The sequence below is a fragment of the Thamnophis sirtalis genome, unplaced genomic scaffold, assembly GCF_051295495.1.
Source record: "Thamnophis sirtalis isolate CommonGarterSnake01/CBP01778 unplaced genomic scaffold, rThaSir2_p1.2 scaffold_7, whole genome shotgun sequence".
Lineage (NCBI taxonomy): Eukaryota > Metazoa > Chordata > Lepidosauria > Squamata > Natricidae > Thamnophis > Thamnophis sirtalis.
The window spans coordinates 7051814-7066856 of NW_028261387.1; positions in this window are offsets into that span (position 1 = coordinate 7051814).

The window sequence follows — 15043 nt, forward strand, 5'->3', positions numbered from 1 at the left end:
ACAAATCCGCGAAGCCCTTATCCGCGGAGACATAAGCGCGAAGACTAATTCGCGCCGTTCAAAGCGCTAAGGAAAAAGGCGACCCTACCGCGATGACATAATCGCGGAGGGCAAATCCGTGCATTCCCAAGCACTCAGTACCCTAAACCTAACCCTCAGTACCCTAAAGCTAACCCTAAACTTAACCCTAAACCTAACCCTAAAACAAACCTCTAAACCTAATCCTAACCCTTACCTTAATGGAAATCGGCTTTTTGCCGCGGCGCCGTTTTAAAGCGCCCTTCTATTGCCGCGCTGTTGTCGGGCGGTGATGACGCACGATGATGACATCACGGCTTTAGCGACGCGCTTATGTCTCCGTGGATAAGGGCTTCGCGGTTTTGTCGTGCCACGGACTGGCTCATATGTAACACTAAGCCATACTAAAGGGGCTTCTAAAATATATGAAGCCAACATTAAACAAATCAGAATACAAGCTGGCATAAGGCTTGAAGCCAGAGTATTTCCTTACTTGTAAGAATATAATGACGGAGCGCATATAACTCATGGAACTATGCTTTGCTTGCCCATGGTTTCTTCAATAAAATACCATCACACAGGTTCACAAGAACTTTCATTCATACTTGACATACTTGAGTAAATGGATGTGTTCAAAAATAGGCTATGCTAAGACTAGAACTATCAGTTGGGTTACACAAATCCAAATGGCCATTACTGGTGGCAACTAAGTAATGCAGACTGCCTTTGTTGCCAGTTGGTGGTCACTGAAAGTTTTGCAGCCCAGATGGGCAGCCATATCATGGCTTGTGTGAGCCTAGCCAAGTAGTAGACTAGTAGACAACGGCCCTCAACAACTTTCAAACACATATGACTGTCCAAACATGGGATGACAACATGAATTCCAACACTTTACTTGGTGAACTGTTGTGACTCAGCAGAAGTTTGCTGTGAGTTGAGTCGGGATGCAGGAATAACAATGCAGCTGGGGCTCGTTAGTGTGGTCTTCTGGAGATAAAAGGACTGATAGTGCCACGCCCTGGTTGCAGCAGTCAACGTTCATCGTTCGTTCGTGGTTCATCGTGCATCGGTCGTGGTTTCTTTGTGAGAGGCACTTGGAGAAGTGATTTGCTTTCTGTAACCCTGATTCAAAGAGACACTTGGAGAAGTGTTTTGTTTTCTTTCTGTACACCTGGTTTGGCCGTAAGAGATCTTTGTTTTTGCATTCTGTTATCTTCTTGCCAGAGACTTTATTTATGTTTATTTCGGGCTCGCAGCCAGTCTGAGCCAAGGACTGATAAAGTTATTTCCTTTTAAGTCTGTCTGCCTGTCGTCTTTGAACAAGCGAAGAAGGGGGTTCAGAACAGAGAACCATATTTGTTCACCAAGTAAACTTGGTGAGCTTGAGGACAATCTCTTCCAAGGTCAGCTGGCATGTGGTAGACCCACAGACGTTCCCAAATAAGTCAACTTACAGCCCAGATTTCTACGCCATTGAGTTTGTTGGGCTTCTCTACAGCCTTGTCAATATCTCCTGGATATAAAGTTTGTAACTCTTAACTTATTGTTTACTAAGGCGGTAGAAGATGTTCTGGTCCAGATAGTATATTAGACATATGATTTTTTTTAAAAAGAAGAGGGGTTCTGATTACACAATTGCAGGTCCCATTTTGACTTTACACACAAGTCCTTGTTCAATCGGGAGAGCATTCCAAATGGCAGATTTTCTTAAGTGGCTTGGATTCAAGGCATTAAGGGCTTTCAAGATAATTGCTAGCACACTGGGAAACAAATTGGCAGCCAGTATAATGTTTTTAATACCTGAGTAATTATGTTAAAAGTGACTCTGGAGACTGCAGGCAGACTGCCACCTTTTGAAATCTTTGAGTTTGAATTAGTTGAAATTCTTCGACCACTTATAAAAAGGCTTAGGCAGCATGCATGGCTGGATTCAAGTTTAGAGCCAAACTATGCCATTAGATGTACCTGTTTTTAGACCTGATGAAAGAAATGTCCTTCTGGGTTCGGCTCCAAGTGGGGGAAAAGACACTGGAGACATGGAGGCTGCTTGGAAAAATGGTTTTAATGGTGGACAGGACCACATGGCTTGAGCCCTGAACAGAAAATGTGATCGCATGCTTCAATGTTGGTGGAGAAGAAGAGAAGGGCTGAGGGAGGGGCTTGCTAGGCTTTTTATAACCTGTTCAGTCCCACCTCTCTGTTTCCTGTTCCTGTGTAAGAAATAAATTCTGATTGGTTGTCAGACTCCCATGGGGCCATGCAGGGACAACTCTCTAGGCTGTGTTTGGAATCCAGATTTGGTTGAGTTCTCAGATGCCATGTGGTCAGTTGAGTAAAGTTCCTTAATCCCATCCCCCTGGAGCTGAAGTGGAGAAGCCTTTATTATGTAAAGTGGACTCGCTTGGCCTTCTTAATGGCCCATTAACAGTGGGGATGGGCAGGAAGCTACAGGCAACTATTCTGTCTTTTGAAACACGTTCCTTTCTTTTCATATACAGAGAAATATTCCCGCCTTTTCAATATTTCCTAGGATATTTCATTTTTTCTGGGAGAGGGCTGGATGATAACTTCCCACAGACCCTTTTTCTAAAATCAAATGCAGCTGAGAAATTAGCCAAAGTTGCTAAAACAACCTTTGGCTTGAAGTCTCCTGATTGATTTGTGGCTTACTCTAACCCAGGGAGGTCCAACCTCGACAACTTCAACTCCCAGAATTCCCCAGCCTGTCATACAGACTGAGGAATTCTGGTAATTGAAGTCCACAAGTCTTAAAGTTGCCAAGGTTTGACACCCAAATCAAACCTATTTAAAATAGTTGTAAATAGAATCACATCCCTTAAAATTACAAGGTGATATAGTTCTTGCAGAAACCAGTTGTCTCATGTCGGTATCTTTTTTAAAAATCTTCTCTTTGATTTTATAATTATATTGTTCAATGCAGCTTTAATTTTGCAGCAACCTGCAAATAAATATGTGAAATAAGTAAGTTGCATAACTGCCCCCTGCATTGCTGTAACATAATGGTTGTTAAAGTTCCCTTTTCCAAGAAATTGGATGACCATAAATGGCAGCAAAGCTTATCTTTAATGCCTTCTAGGGGTCATCTGGATTTCTGTAGCCCAAATATGACAGCCCTACATTAAGCTTAAGAGTCTTCACTTTATCCTTTCTGCTTGGCATTCACAAACATTGGGGGTCTTCGTGTCCTCCTGAAGAGGATTTTTGTTTCTTCTTGAAAAAGCAAAAGGCAAAATTAAACAGGACACAGCATTATGAGTAGCACTTCAGATGGTGCAATCATGATTTACTTTTACCATTATTTGCCGAATATGCCCCACAAACTGGATTTCCACATTCAAACCGTATATCATGGTTTGAAATTTTAAAGACAGGGTTCCAGTGGTGGGTTTCAAAAACTGTTCGGACCTACTCTGTGGGTGTGGCCTCCTTTGTGGGAGTGGCTTCCCACCCATGTGACCAGATGGGAGTGGCTTGCCATCCATGTGACCAGATATGAAGATGCTGACGACACTTGTCAGAACCACCTTAAATTGCCTCACACACAGCACTGGCATGCATAAGAATATGATGCAAACTTGTTTTTTAAAAGGCATCTTTGGTTTGCGTTAAAACAACTTCAACACACGGAATGTTCTGATTGCACCACAAACGCAGTAGTCATCCTTACCTTTCACAGAGGCACTGAGTTTTATAAATATGAGCATGATAGTGTAGAATAATCCTATCCAAGGACCAGTGGTGGGTTTCAAAAATGTTTGGAAGCTCTTCTGTAGGTGTGGCCTGCTTTCCGGGTCCACTGGTGGAACCTCTTCTAACCGGTTCGGTAGATTTGACGAACCGGTTCTACCAAATAGGTGAGAAGTGGTAGGAACCCACCTCTGCAGGGTTCACATAACATACTAAATCAGAATTGAATCAGCAAGATCTAAATGTAGTATGGGGGCCCTTTTGTTGCTCTGGTTACTTCATAACCCATTTTAGAAATTGAGTTCACCAAGATTGTAGATGTAAAACAATGGTTAATTTGAAAAAGGAAGGGAAAAGAAGAGTAGATGGAAAAAATGTGGAGACTGAGGTCTTTACATCTAAAACGAAGTATACACTTGCAAACATAAACAATTATCTTTGGATCTGGTCCAAATAAAATAATACTTGGAACAAGAGACGCGCCAAAATCCGTGAGTCTTAAGTTAATTGGTTCAGCATAATAATTAGAGGGAATGATGTTATGAGTCATCATATTTTTCTCATCTTGTTTACATACCATAAGCTCATTCAATAACATCTGCAGTCTAAAACTGTTCTTCAATAAATTATTTCAACAGCTAGGAATGTGATTCAAAGGCTATTGAAGCTTAGGGGGACCTCCTACTGCCTGCAGGGGATATTGGACTCAATTACAGATGATAAAGTATAGCAATTAAAAAACAACCCTCTTTTACAGTGAACCAAGTGGGGAAATCACCAAGCAAAGTGGAAGAAAAACTTTCTAGCTGCATAAATGCAGCTTCTTCCCGGTTTTTAAAAACATATTTGAAAGTAACCCAGAAAGGAGATTTCCAGATTGTCTTCGGTTTTGCTGGGAAAATAGGGCTAATTCTGTAAGGAAGGCAGGAAGGAAACATTCTGGTGTTGTTTCTAACTTATTTTTTATTGCCCTGCTTACAGAAACTGCCTCTCCGGTTAACCCTTGTTACCATTGTAACAACTAAGACGAAGCGCCCATCGACCTGAGTAATGTTGAGTTGGCCACGCCCACATGGTCACATGACCACTAAGCCCCGCCTACCCACCTGGTCATTAGGACAGAGAACCGGTTGGTAAATTATTTGAATCCCACCACTGGCAAGGAAGGAAGGAAGGAAGGAAGGAAGGAAGGAAGGAAGGAAGGAAGGAAGGAAGGAAGGAAGGAAGGAAGGAAGGAAGGAAGGAATGTTTTTGTTTTGTTATCCTCATGGGTATATATATTTTTTTGCTCATTTTCATAGGAAAAACAATTCAAAATAATTTTAAAGAATTAATACTTGATGCAAAAACGAATTAATGTGGATTGTCCAAATCTAATTTTAAAAAAATTCAGGAATATGGCAAAATGCAATTGGAAATGTCTGGTCAATGCTGAAATGATATTTGAAGCTAAACCATATTTGAGATTAGTCTCTTTCCTTATGCAAACTCAAGCAAGTACAGCATTATTAGTCCTTCTATATTTCAAACCTTTTTTTAAGGTACTAAGCTCAGGCAACCTTAGTCAATTGCCTTGAAGAATTAATGTGGCACCAATGATTTTCACTCTGATTATTTTCAGCCAATAAAACCTCTGAGGACCATGCATATACATGGACATTCAAGTGCAAAATGATTATAGATATTGCAGCATCAACTACTTTCATAGAAGAGATATGCACAATAAGTTATCTTGCACCCAAATTGCACACAACCGTGCAATTTAGTTCCCAGGTGATGAGATGGCTCTAACCATGTTCTGTGGTTGAGAACATGTTTCTCCCATTATGTGACAATAGGGGGGCATTTCTGCAAGGGATATTCTGCTTCCTTTGAGCTTATATTGTACCACAGCTCCCCCTTGTGGTGGGCAAGCAGTGTTATGATGAAAATTATTCAAGAAAAGAATAACTGGTTAAAAAAGAGAGAGAGAAAGAGAGAGAGCACATTGTCTTCAAGGAGGACGAAATTGTTAGATGTAGGATTGAAATATGTCTCTGAGAAATAAAGAAATCTCTTTCCTTGACTTCATTATGAAAGAAATAGTATTCAATTGAGATGTGTGGAAGAATCAGTCTGAGGTTTCAACTCCAGTGATTGTGGGGGAAACATTATTTTATTGCACACAATATATCATGTATTGTAGACATACAACTGATAAGATAGCTTTGAAAATGTTTAATATTTCACATTCAAGAGGTCGGATCCATAAAGCAAGGTGCACACACATCCCTTTGACTTAGCAATAGCAATAGCAGTTAGACTTATATGCCGCTTCATAGGGCTTTCAGCCCTCTCTAAGCGGTTTACAGAGTCAGCATATTGCCCCCAACAACAATCCAGGTCCTCGTTTTACCCACCTCGGAAGGATGGAAGGCTGAGTCAACCCTGAGCCGGTGAGATTTGAACAGCCGAACTGCAGAACTGCAGTCAGCTGAAGTAGCCTGCAGTGCTGCACTCTAACCACTGCACCACCTCGGCTCTCTCGACTTGGATCCTTAAACATATATGTACTGTACCAAGATTAATATACACAGACACACCTGTAAATAATGTACATGTTGTGTGTAGAATGTAAGTCACACCATTGTCTAAACAATGAAAAATACATTAGTTGTACAAGTGCAATATAGTTTTCAATATAGTGTTATCAGATATGGGTTACAAGAACCCAGATAACTTCTGAGTGGCAACCAAAACATAATTTCCTGCCATCGTGTTGTGGCCTGGATTTGTGCAAGTCAGATTTGGTAGCCCTTCCAATTAACACTTTCTATCTTCTTCCAATCATAACCCAAAGGCATGCTTTTTGTGCGTACAGTTGATCTAGTTCCACACCATCTCTATCCACTGCTATTCTTTTGCAAAAGATTTACCAAAGCCTATTCAAACTTTAAAGGTACAAATAAATGGTGTGCATGTCTACATTTTCCTCCAACTTGTTCAGCTTTGCTAATGCAGAAGTAATTTCCTTTATACACAGAGATTTAAGTGGATATTTTGATTCCTAAGCAAGAACAAGTTGTGGTTCATCAAAATTATTGCTTTGCGTCTAAATAGCACAATGCATGGAAGTACAAAGGACATAATTATAAAGTAACTACATTGCTAATATTCCATTCTGTTTTCAAACTCACAATAATGAAATAAGGTAAGATCCCCTGAAGCAGCATTTTAAGTCCCTCAATTCCGAAAAACACTAAAATAGACAAGCTAGCTTAGGAGTTCTCCTGAAAGCGATAATTATACTCCAATTCATAATACCCTTTATAACTGCACACTACTGCATTGTATTAAAAATCCAGGATTTTCTTCCCATTGAGATTAATTGTCAAATTGCATGAGATTAATTGTCAAGTTGCACTAATTTATCTTTGGAACTAAAAGATCTCTTACTGACAGACAATCAGGCCTCCTGAGGTTTCACCATCTTTTGAATCGTATTGTGAGACCTTTATCCTTCATTTCATTTCAAGTAAATACAAAAATTAATTTTCCATTTTAATTGTAAATATTTACAATCCCTTGTGCTTTTGCCAGTAGGCTATAATAATTCAAACTTAATCTTGCATGTTTTGACAGTTCAGATACAATATACCAAAAATTATTGTACGCAATAGGCTGGAAATCCAAATATATATATCTGAAATGCACCATATAAACCAAGCATGTTTAACACATTCTTTTATTTATCTCACTAATATCAGTTGGATTTACTTTACACATACTTGAAATCTAGTCCCATTGATGTTTATTGGAAATAAATCCCAGTGGGTTCAGTAAGAATCCTGGTAGTCCTTGACTTAAAAGCAGACATTTAATGATCATTCAAAGTTATAACAGCCCTGGTAAAAAAAAGTGACTTATGACCAGTTCTTGCACTTATGACTATTGAAGCAACTGTCATGTGATCAAAAATTGGGCACTTGTATGTAATTTTTCAGGACGCAGTGGCTCAGGGGCGAAGATGCTGAGCTTGTCGATCAGAAAGGTCGGCAGGTCGGCGGTTTGAATCCCTAGCACCGCATAACGGAGTGAGCTCCCGTTACTTGTCCCAGCTTCTGCCAACCTAGCAGTTCAAAAGCATGCAAAAATGCAAGTAAAAAAATAGGGACCCCTTTGGTGGGAAGGTAACAGTGTTCTGTGCGCCTTTGGCATTTAATCATGCCGGTCACATGACCACGGAGACGTTTCTCAGGGAAGTTCTGTCTATATATGGTCAAACCCTGGGCGTCATTGGTAGGGCACATCTCAGGATGTTATGTTATGCATTGTCAGGATGTTATGGCGTTTTAGGAGTTTGTTTTCTCCTGTGTGGTTCAGCGTGGCTCTGCATGCCCTGGTATGAACTGGGCCATGGGGGACACACACCTACACAAGGAACTATATTACAACAGTAAATATTCCAGTTGTCTGAATGGGCTTTATATCTTTCAAACCAGAATAATCTCTTATTAAAAGAGACACTCTAGAAAATCCTAGTAACCAAACAGAGTAACAATCTCACTTGAACGTATGGACAGAAAAAATAGAAAACTGTGTGACTTGATACATTTATACTCCATATTTCCTCCAGGTCAGAGGTGGGTTCCTACCAGTTCGCACCTATTCGGTAGAACCGGTTCGTCAAATCTACCGAACCGGTTAGAAGAGGTTCCACCAGTGGACCCGGAAAGCAGGCCACACCTACAGAAGAGGTTCCAAAAAATTTTGAAACCCACCACTGGTCCTTGGATATGATTATTCTACACTATCATGCTCCTATGTATAAAACTCAGTGCCTCTGTGAAAGGTAAGGATGACGACTGCGTTTGTGGTGCAATCAGAACATTGCGTGTGTTGAAGTTGTTTTAACGCAAACCAAAGATGCCTTGTAAAAAACAAGTTTACATCCTATTCTTATGCATGCCAGTGCTGTGTGTGAGGTAATTTAAGGTGGTTCTGACAAGTGTCGTCGGCATCTTCATATCCGGTCACATGGGCGGCAAGCCACACCCATCCGGTCACATGGGCGGCAAGCCACTCCCACAAAGGAGGCCACACCCACAGAGTAGGTTCGAACAATTTTTTGAAACCCACCACTGCTCCAGGTGCTTATTACAAGTTATAAACCATTCCTACCTACAAGTTCATTCTCATAAATCCCTTTGAAGAACAGTGGCCTCAGGGTGACTGATGGCTCAGGAAAAGGTGGCCCATCAATTTGTACCTCCTTGGATCATACGCATGAATGATGATCATCTGTCTTGAATGGGACTGCCAATGTTTGCAAATCCACAGCTTATTTACTGTCACGCATATCCTATAATACACACTTGACTTGACAATATCCTTTTGTCCCTTCACCAAAGCCCATGGACTGTTCACATTTTAAAATAACAATAACAATTGAAGGAACAATGGGCCACTTTATTTCAGTGTAATGTTAGAATGTAGAAATATGACCTTCCGCGAGCACATTAAAAACAAAAACAGTCCTTTCATTTCACAAAAAGAAGCCCTTGTTGCATTGCTATCAACACAGAGAGGCTTTGAATGTGTTTCTGAACTGTATTGTTGTTTCCACAGACCAATGGATTTCTAATTTTTCTTTTTTTTCTGGAGGAAAATGAAGAAAAAGTTTTGCACTGCTCAGAATTCAACATAAAAGCAATTCTTTCACATTGGGGAACGAGGCAGCGAGAGGATATTCCAGGTACAACGTGGAAAGTGATTGGAAAAAAAGAACATTTTCTTCTTTTAATATAGGAGACACTTTACCAAATCATAGAAATAATGCCTCTCTATAAAATAAGGAGGTACATATTTTGTATATATTCATGCCGGCCACATGACCACGGAGGCGTCTTCGGACAGCGTTGGCTCTTTGGCTTTGAAATGGAGATGAGCACCGCCCCCTAGAGTCGGGAACAACTAGCACATATGTGCGAGGGGTTACTTTTACCTTATGGCATCAAGTCCCTAGGAAACAAAGTGTGCTTTCTGCATTAGCTTTCATTTAAACTTTTAATTTCTTACGAATTGATTTTTCTTTGGGATGCACAAAATTAGGTCTTCGTTCTTGTTATTGCAGATGGGGCATCTGAGTGATGGAGAATTCCCATGCTTGCGCATGCTCTCACAAGTGCTCTTGGTGTTCCTCAGCAAAGGGGAGGATTGTAAAACAAAGCTAGGAATGCATTTCATGTTGTGTTGTCTGAGTTGGAAGGAGAGGCAGGGAGAGAGTGTGGGCGAGCCGGACAAAGGGAAGCATTTGGAATAAATGCTGGCGGACTCGGATAGGAAGAACATTGCAAGGTTATAAATTCACCTCACAAAGTGAAGAATGCGAATCCCAGAAGAGTTGCTGTGCGCCGTACTTCACAGAGGAACTTGTATTTGATGGGAGTACTAAGGAAAGATATCTGCCTGAAGGCCTCTTTTATTTACCTTCGAAAGATGAGGAATCATAATAAGGGGGAGCAAGGCCTGGAAGTCCTCCAAAGTTTACAACTCTTTAAAAGTAGACTGAGCAGGCAAATCTGTCAGCAAGTTCCCTGTATAGTCTGCTATACTGCATGGAGTACATTCCTCCCTGAATTATATTCATTCTTCTTAAGTTTGCATCATATCAGAACAGCACGTGCATATTTTATGCATCTCTCAATCTTCTTTTGGAGGAAACCATATACAAGGAGCAGTGGTGGGATTCAAATAATTTACCAACCAGTTCTCTGCCCTAATGACCAGCTGGGTAGGCGGGGCTCGGTGGTCATGTGATCATGTGGGCGTGACCAAGTCAATGTCACTCAGGTCGATGGGCACTTCGCCTTAGTTGTTGCAATGGTAATAAGGATTAACCGGAGAGGCAGTTTCTGTAAGCAGGGCAATAAAGATTAGGCTAGAAACAACACCAGAATGTTTCCTTCCTGCCTTCCTTACAGGATTAGCCCTGGAAAGTGGGAAAAAACAAAAAGGAGATTTCTTCCAACAACCGGTTCTCTGAACTACTTAGAAAGTTACCAACCGGTTCTCCCGAATAGGTGCGAACTGGCTGAATCCCACCACTGACAAGGAGCTTTCCATAAATATTTCAGTGTTTTTTTGTTTGAAGAGAAGGCATTTTTTATCATTCTTTCTACACAATCCTTGGTGCAGTGAGTTATTCTTCTTTCCACACATAATAGCCAAGGTGGTGCAGTGGTTAGAGTGGGTACGCGCAGTGGTTAAAGTGCAGTACTGCTGATTGCTAGCTGCAGTTTGGCAGTTCAAATCCCACCAGGCTCAAGGTTGACTCAGTCTTCCATCTTTCCGAGGTCAGTAAAATGAGGACCCAGATTGTTGGGGGGAAATATACTGAGGGAGGAGAAGAACCAAGGGTTGATTGATTATTTATTAGCCTTTGTTAAATGTATCTGCCACCCATCTGGTGCTTCGTGGCGACTCAAGAGGCTTACAACGTAATATTGTTGATCATGCTTTTCAAAAGCTCACTTTCTGGCACCCATAGCAGGGATGGCTAATCTTTTTGTCCTCGTGGGCCAAAAGCACGCACATGTGTGCAACCTTGCACACATGTACAACATCGCACACATGCATGGACACACCCATAATGCAATGTACATGTGAAACACCCCACCCCCCTGCACATGTGCGCAACTCCCCCGAACTTTGCCCTTTCACTTGGACATCCACGCGTGCCCCCCACGGGCCCCGTTTTGGGCCTAGCAGGCATTCCTGCAGCCTCCTGGTACCAAAAACCAGCTGCGGGGGGGGGGGCAGTTTCTGTAAGCAGGTCAATAAAGATTAGGCTAGAAGCAACACTAGAATGTTTCCTTCCTGCCTTCCTTACAGGATTAGCCCTTGTAAAGTGGAAAAAAACAAAAGGAGATTTCTTCCAACAACCGGTTCTCTGAACTGCTTAGAAAGTTACCAACCGGTTCTCCCGAATAGGTGCGAACTGCCTGAATCCAACCACTGATGTAGGTCTAGAAACATTTTTTGTGTTTCGTGTTGTAATTTTTGTCATGGGTGACAAGATAGCTAAACAATAAGTGTGCCCTTCTCCCCCCCTCCCAGTTTTCCTTTTCAGTTGTCTCTGTCCTCCTTTGACTGTTTTACATACCTGATAACTCTACGTAAATGAAACTTACACCTGCACAAGAGCATCTGTAGAAATGTATCCTTTTTCCTATAAGACTTTCTCCTTCCTTTATCATTCTCCCGCCCCCGGCTAATTTTAGATTGTGTAGTCACTGTAGTCCTCTTTTGTATTATTTGACAAAATAAAAATGGCCAACAAAAGATAAGCTTTTTGAACTGAAGGGCAAGATGACATTGCCTCTCACCAATATAACGTCACAAGAAAAGCTTGGCTGCATTTCATCATCAATATTGTATGATGAACATCTTTTACAAAGACTAGCTGAGGCAGCAAAGGATAGTCTGCACGCGATCCACGGGGCGCAGTTAGCTTTATACTGTAACACAGCAACTTGAAGATGCGGGAACTTCATATCCCAGAATTTCCTCGCCAGCATCCTAGGGAAACCCTCTGTCAGGGTTCCAAAAAACACCCCCAACGAAATAAAACTCTGAGGCTACTTTATTAGAGATGTGATGTTGGCACATCTGGGAAAACCCTAATCTGAAAGCTTCCAGGTTTTCCCACCCAGTTGAAAGTTCAAGACCCTGCCCCCAACCGTGACCCCACAAATGCGCGCACGACAAAAGCGCACTGACGAAACCACGGCACGAAAACTGTGATGTCATCAACGCGCCAACAGAAGTGCGATTTAAGTTAGGGTTAGGGTTAGGGTCAGGGTTAGGGTCAGGGTTAGGGTCAGGGTTAGGTTTAGAGCACGCTGTTGTCGGTGCGCTGTTGTTGGCGCGCTTCAGCGCTCATTCGTCGGCGCGGTTTAGAACTCGCGATTTTGTCATCGCGGTTTCGTCGGGTGCGCTTTTGTCGGGCGCCCTTTTGTCGGTGAACCGCCCCCAACACCCACAAGTCCGTCACATGGTCCAATCCTTCAATGCCACGAAGACAAATTCCTCCCATCTACATCCGGCCAGGTGCAGGGACAAAAGTGACCTTGACTTTCTGAGAAAGAATGTTATTATGGCTACACATCACCCAACTCCGTATAATTACCCCCCCCCCACCCATTTTTCCCTAGTAGAAAGTGTGGCAGGCCTGAAATCCAAAAAGGAAAGATGGCTTGCAGATCTGACACCCTCCTTTAACAGATGGAAATGGCAACCGATAGGTAGGCAGTACTTCCTGGGCTCTCCTCATTCTCTCCCACCTGAGATAGTTTCTCAGAAGGGGAATACAGACAGTCCTTGACTTGTCACCAAAATTGAGCTCAAAAGTTGCTAATTGAGAAATGAGTGGTGAGTTTTGCCTCATTTTACTTTAACTTGCTTGCCACCGTTGTTAACTGAATTATTGCAGCCGATAAATCAGTAACCCGGTTGTTAAGTGAATCCAGCTTCCCCATTGATTCTCCTTGTCGGTTGATCACAAAAAGGGAATCTCATGACCCTGGGGCTTTGCAACCGTCATAAGTATGAACCCATTGTCAAGCATCTGAATTTTGATCACATCAGTGGTGGGATTCAGCCAGTTCGCACCTATTCGGGAGAACCGGTTGGTAACTTTCTAAGTAGTTCAGAGAACTGATTGTTGGAGGAAATCTCCTTTTGTTTTTCCCCACTTTACAGGGCTAATCCTGTAAGGAAGGCAGGAAGGAAACATTCTGGTGTTTTTTCTAGCCTCATCTTTATTGCCCTGCTTACAGAAACTGCCTCTCCCGTTAACCCTTATTACATTGTCACAGCTAAGGTGAAGCGCCCATCGACCTGAGTGACCTTGACTTGGCCACACCCACATGATCACATGACCACCAAGCCCCACCTACCCTGCTGGTCATTAGGGCAGAGAAACGGTTATTAAATTATTTGAATCCCACCACTGGATCACATGATCATGGGGGTGCTGCAAAAGTCGTAATTGTGAAAAATGATCACGAGTCCCTTTTTTCAAGGCTGTTGTAACTTTGAACAGTCACTAAACAACCTGTTGTAAGTGGAGGACTACCCGTATAGAAAGGCTGGCTTCCGAAGCTTCACAAACACTGGCAGCAATATATAGAGCAATGGATGTGTGTGTATGTATGTATGTATGTGTAGATAGATAGATAGATAGATAGATAGATAGATAGATAGATAGATAGATAGATAGATAGATAGATAGATAGATAGATAGATAGATAGATAGATGATAGATAGATTTTACAACCCCTGGTATGCCCAAATATGGCAGGAAGATCACTACTTCCATTCTCTGTCCTTCGGCTCGTCACAAGAGACCATCCAGACAGAACCCAATATTTTTTTTTTACTGTTGCCTTTTTGTTACATTTGTTATATTTGTGATGATAAATAAATAAAGGGAGACTAGTATAGATCTATTTCAAGCTATTTAGCTCTCATCAGCTAGCCATACCCTTGCTGGGAATCGAACCTGTGCTCTATTGCCTCTTAGGCAGATGTGTTAATCATTGAGCTACAGAGCTCGACTCCTTATCAGCCAGCCAGGGTGAAAGGTATCTATGGCTAGCTGATGAGAGCTAAATAGCTTGAAATAGATCTATACTAGTCTCCCTTTATTTATTTATCAGCACAAATAAAACTATCTATCTATCTATCATCTATCTATCTATCTATCTATCTATCTATCTATCTATCTAGATATAGATAGATAGAGATAGATAGATAGATAGATAGATAGATAGATAGATAGAGATAGAGATAGAGATAGAGATAGAGATAGATAGAGATAGATAGATAGATAGAGATAGATAGAGATAGATAGAGATAGAGAGAGAGATAGAGAGATAGAGAGATAGAGAGATAGAGATATATAGATATAGATAGATAGATAGATAGATATAGAGATAGATAGATAGATATAGATAGATAGATGATAGATAGAGATAGATAGATAGATAGATAGATAGATAGATAGATAGATATAGATATATAGATATAAAAATAGATTTTATATCTATATCTATAAACACACACACACACATATATAAACAAATAAACTCTCATAGCTGTCTTACTTCAGCAACCAACCCTATTCCTCCCTGGAGTAGAATTTGCCCAGTCGATTCCCTTTATTCCCCTGAAATAAATGCTCCAACTGAGATTTATGCTGCCCTCAGTCGAGATGTAATTGAGAGGAAGGATGTTTGATGGTGGATTGTTCGCTTCGCCCCTTTCACATCGCTGA